The sequence below is a fragment of the Tamandua tetradactyla genome, chromosome 4 (assembly GCF_023851605.1).
Source record: "Tamandua tetradactyla isolate mTamTet1 chromosome 4, mTamTet1.pri, whole genome shotgun sequence".
NCBI classification, from domain to species: domain Eukaryota; kingdom Metazoa; phylum Chordata; class Mammalia; order Pilosa; family Myrmecophagidae; genus Tamandua; species Tamandua tetradactyla.
This window is the reverse complement of record NC_135330.1, coordinates 96,406,563-96,412,562: the sequence shown is the minus strand read 5'-3', so window position 1 is coordinate 96,412,562 and position 6,000 is coordinate 96,406,563. Positions and strand designations below refer to the sequence as shown.

General features: G+C 31.5%; 1 non-coding gene across 1 annotated transcript; it reads left to right on the top strand.

Moving 5' to 3' along the window:
• The first annotated feature begins 699 nt into the window (after positions 1-699).
• Positions 700-802, top strand: LOC143681880 (U6 spliceosomal RNA). Its single transcript, XR_013174932.1, has one exon. It is a non-coding gene; the product is annotated as a U6 spliceosomal RNA (small nuclear RNA).
• Positions 803-6,000: the final 5,198 nt, after the last annotated feature.

Below are 6,000 nucleotides of genomic sequence, written 5' to 3'. Positions count from 1 at the left end.
GTTGGTATAATACTGGGGAAATATATTCCAATAAGGAATTGGGATTCTGATATAATACAGGGAAACTACTAGAGATATTAGGTCACTGAAATAATATTAGGAAGCTTCATATGAGTAAATCAGACATTGGTATAATATGGCAGAATATCTGAAATGAATGGTTGCACTATTATTGGGAATCTTCTCAAAAGAAATAGGGTCACTGTAATCATATGGAAAAACTTAATAAAAATGAGACATTGGAATAACATTGAAAAGCATCGGATGAAAATGTGGCAATTATACAATGAAAAAAATTCTGATGATCAATGATGAACCCAGTGCAATATTGGGGAAATACTGATACAAAAAGATTTCCTTTTATAACAGAAATCTTTTAGGAGTGTGGCCTCTGATGCCATTTGGGAAATCTTTCAAAGAGAATGTAGTCACTTGTATTATATGAGTAGACATACTGGTGAATGGGTGCACTTGTCTAATATTGGAAAACTTTTGAAATGGAATAGGAACACTGATATCACGTGAGTAAACTCCTGATTGATAAAGAGGAAATGGTGTAATAAATTGGACACACTTTGAAAAGGAATGTGGAAGGAACTGTTAAAACAAACAGAGAAACTTCTGGTGAGAAAAGAGGGGAGTTCATATAATATTGGGAAGGTTCTGATAAGAAGTTTCCTAAAGAAATAGGGTCACTGAGTGCTCGCTTTGGCAGCACATATACAAAGTTGGAACGATACAGAGATTAGCATGGCTCCTGCGCAAGGATGGCACGCAAATTCGTGAAGCAGTCCATATTTAAAAAAAGAAGAAAAGAAATAGGGGCACCAGGATACGACGAGAAAATTCTTATGATATAGTGGAATTAATTTCATAATGGAAAACTTCTGAAGATGAATAAGGGAACTGGGCAATGTAGTGGGATGAAAAATCATACATATTCTTCCATATATTATTAAATGCCCAATGATGAATATCTGGACAATGGTACTATATGATAAAACTTCTGGTAAGTAATGGAATGGTGTGATATATGTAGAATTATGATTATGATTATGGGTGCAGAAAATAAGAGAATTTTGATACAGACTAGGGTTACTGGTATCATATGGAGAAAATCTGATAAGGAATGGGAGCAGCAGCATAATTTTTACAATCTTCTGAAGAAGAATGCAGGCAATAGAATATTATGGGAAAAATTCTGATGAGGAAGAGTCCTGGAATAATATTAGCAAATGTCTAAGAGGAATGAGAAATTTGGATTTGTAATGGGGTCAGTGATGAAATATTGGAAAATATATTATAGATATTGATGGCTTATGTTTAATAATGATAAGTTTCCTATCAGAAATTGGAGGAATTGCATAATGAACAGAAACTTCTATAATGCACTATCACATTATGAAAATTCTAATGACGAATTGAAGCAATAAAGTTATACTTGAAAGCATAGGTGATGAATGAAGACAATAGCACAAGAAGAGGTAATTGTGGATAAGGAAAGGGGCACTAGTATAAGATTGGGAAAATTCTGAAGATGAATGGGAGAACTGGCATTTTATTAATGAAGTTGCAATGGAATTGGAAGAAATACTATTATACCGGGAAATTTCTGATGAGGAATCAAGGCACCAGTATACTATTGGGGAGATTCTGATGAGGAATGGGGACGCTGCTTAAATATTTAGAACTTCCAGGAGGATGTGAAGACCCTAGCATTATATTGGGTAATGAGGAATGGGGACACAAATAATATGGGATAATTCAGATAAGGAAGGAGGACACTTCTCATGTGAAATGGAGGCACTGTATATTACTGGTGAATACTTTATGATGAGTGATGACTCTGGTTAATATTATTGGGGATGTCTGATAAAAATATACACTGTGGAAAATATTGGGGAACTTTTTATGAGAATTGGATCTCCTCAAATCTGCTACTATCAGGAAATATGGCAAAAATTGCAGTCACTGTTATATTTGGAAACATTCTAGTAGAAATAGGACTAACTTACAATATTAGAGTCTTCTTCATGAGTAATAAGTCTGGTATAAAAAGGGGAATAACTTAATAAATCAGGGGTCTATGTCAAATTGGGCCACATGTATGACAAATTTCAATAAATATTGTCTTTATTTTAAAGTATAGAATATTTTATAATTCTATGAATAGAATAGTAATACAAAATTATCATTTTGCTGATTTTAATTGAACACAGAGGTAATTTATTTATGCACAATATTGATTTTGCTTCCCACATATCATTGTTATGAAAAAGCATTAAAGAATTAGTTTCTACTTACTTCTGTCTTTATTCTACATCTCTGAGGTTTTTTTGTTTGTTTGTTTGTTTTTGCATGGACAGGCACCAGGAATTGAAACTGGGTCTCCTGCATGGCAGGGGAGAACTCTGCCTGCTGAGCCATCGTGACCCACCCTCTGGGTATTTCTTATTCTAAAGGTTTTCATTACAATTTTGCTTTACACGTATCATTGCTATGAAAGAGCACTAAAGAATTAGTTTCTACTAACTTTTGTCTTAATTCCACATTTTTGGGGATTTCTTATTCTAAATGTTTTCACTACTGCTGCCTTCTAATTATAATTATTTCTTTCTCCATCAAGCACATTTCTCTCCTACCATATTCACATGTTCAAATGTTACCATCTTTCACATCCTAATGAAGTGCCAGTTTATTCAAGATACTTATCAACTGGTCATATTTTTCTTAGGCAATACATCTACTAGTGATGTCTTGTATTATCTTAAGTGACACTCTTTATTTCTTGATTTACATAAAATCACACAGAACCTGCAGGGTAAGAATATTTCCATCATCATCATCAGTGCTTGTTAGTAGAAGAATGAAAAAATTGCAATGAAATGGTTAGTCATATAGAAAATTGATATGATATCAAGGGTTAAAGCAGGGAATGCAAATACATATAATGATTATTAGCAAGTTATATGTGTATCATAAAAAATTTAATGGTAATTACCATAGAACTTAAAATATTACAGCTCTGAGTAGTTTTTCCTCAAAGTTTTAATTTATATATTTCTGCTATTTCTCATACCTAATTATTTATTTTTTCCTAATTTTACATTGAGGCACTTCAGTCTTTCAAATAGTTTTGTACATTCATTCTAGTCACCCTCTATAAATGAGCAATAGTTTCCCTATCTCTGAAACACAATTAGCTGAAGTTCTGAGGTAGCATAATTGTAGATTAGATATACACATATATACATACAAACATGCATATATTAATATATAATATACATGTTTATCTCCTGTGGCTCTATAAACAGTTCAGAAAAATGTTCAAATTATTTGAAACTCCTTGGCCCAGTGCTTTTAAAAATTCTCCTGGGAAATTAAAGTTTTTTACATGTATTGGCATCTCTATGGAATAGTTATATTAATGAGTTTACAAAGCAAAATGTGCAGAATGAGTAGAAACAAGTTTGCTTTTATTCCATTAGTAAAAGTTTCCCCTAAGGGGTCCTGGGCTGATTTAAAAGTCTTGTTTTTCTCAGTGAAATCTTCCTCCAGGTTTGTGCTGTAATTTACCTGTGTTAGTTTGACTGTACCCCAACCTCAGAAGGGATATGGCTCTGCAGTTACTATGCAAACACCATCTTCTCAGCTCTGAAGCCTGATTCCACAGGAAAGAAAAATGGATCAAAGTCATGACATTCTCTTCCTTTTTCCTCAGTGTAGGAAATTACACCAGACAAAGGAGACATCTTGTCAAGCAAGGTTTGGGATTGTTAAGGAAAAAGTCAAATATCCTAGAAGAGGAGACCAGAGATCTACAGGGAATATTCACTAAATTGCATCTAGATGTTACTCCTGAAGAAAAGATGGCCTTGACCCATAGCAAATGTCTGAGAATTATTTGAAGTATAGATGCTGGAGAAAGTTGGGTGATCTTGTCCACTCAGGTAGATTTTGTTTAAGCATTTTTTAAATTAAGCCTTAAGGAATTTATATTTACAATTTAATAACACATAGAATCTCACCAAATTTGCTTGAAAACACCAAAACATGGTTTGGTTTCTGTAGTAGTCAGTATTTTCTCATCACTTTCCTTAACCATCAATCAAAGGTCTATAGTTTTTATTCTTTGCATATTACCTGAAAAATCTCTCTCTCCCTCTCTTTCTTCTCCCTTCATCCCTTATGCTGAACCCTTGCATAATACCATGCTATACTCTAATTATAACATCATTTGAGAGTACAACCATATTTGAGAGCCTATTCTCTTCTTTCCATTTTACATGTACTTATCCTACCTCCATGGTCAGTCACCTAATGCAGCTTCTTTAGGCAGGATAGGCTCTACTGGAACCTCATATTCTGTAAGTTGAAATTTTCTTTCTTACAATTTTCACCTCAATTAAAATGAACAGTTAAAAATGTCCATGAATTTTTGGATTGTTGTCCCAAGTTGCTGTAGTTGAATAGTATATAACCAATGCTGGTAGGTTTTAAAATCATAATTGTTATTGTACAGAATTTCATTTAATTTACTTTGATCTATTGCAAAAAATAGAGATCATACTGCTACTTGATTGGAATTACAATATATACAAATGGATTTTGCATGAATTCTGAAGTGTTTTTGAGATAAGGATTTAAAATCCAGGAATAGAATCTAGTGTTCTGTTGATTCACTTAACAAGCTCACTTTTCACATTCCATGTATTTCCATAATTTTATTACAAATGCCTCAGCTATTTATAATATCCATGTCTTTCCTAATATTTTTCACTTTCTGGTGTTTTGATCATTAAACACAGAGTATGCCAGATTATTTTTTCATTATTATATATTACTCCCTATATTTTAACATATATATATATCAATTCTTTTTAAAATTTTTGATCCATTATATTTATATATGTTTCATACAAATTGCATACAGTAAAATTTTATGTTTATTTCATTCTGAATGTTATACTATTTTTTACAAATATAACTGATATACTAGTTTTAGTGGGTGATTCATTACTTGTTTTTTCTTTTTTTTAAATTGCTAATTGATTTTCCTGTATTTCCTTTGGCTTGGGGATCTACTTTGAGGTTTTCCTGCCCTCTTAAATCACATCTTATTCTTAAATTCTTCATTTAATATGACAAATCTATTCACATCACTTCCACATTCAGAGTTTTCTCTGGGTACTCTGCCAATTTATAAAGTGAGTCCAACTCTGGCACTAATTTATATCATAAGTAGAGAACTATTGTAACATACATTGTAGCTAAGGCAAGAAATTAATATCTACTGCAACCACACAAATTTATGAACACATGGTGAAATAATAAACAAAATGCTATTGGGTTGTTCTAGAATTCATTCTCTAAATAATAAGACTTTTAAAAGTTTAATCCATTGCATAACTATTCCCCTTAGCTACTTATTATTTTATCATTTAAAAGTTCTATTCAATAGATTAATCTACATTGACTACAATAAACATTAACAAAAATATTAGTAAAAATTTAAATTCTGTAGGGATGACTGCTTTTAGCATTTAAAGGATGAAATGTAAATTAATTGTGATTTCTACATTCCAGCAAGGGGTATTTTTTTCAGTGTACTCTCTACTCTAAATAGACAAAAAATAGAGGTGAAGTTGTATAAACCAATTAGTCTGTGCCTTGAAGATTTAATCAAGGTTTTGTGTTAATTGGATAATATATTAAATATTGATGCATGCCAGTTCACTTAAAAGAAAAAAATCACCTATGAATTTCAATAATAATTCATAAAACAAAATATATTAATTGCTTACAATGCATTTTCACCAATAATTATATATATATATTATATATATATATGGAAATTTTACTTACAGTCTTTTTACATTTTTGGTAAAAATAAGAATGTTGGGGTTAAAAATAACTGTGTAAAGGCAATTGATTTTTATATATCATTATAATTGAGAACACTGAAGTTCATATATTCTTATGTGGAAAGTTATAAGAAAA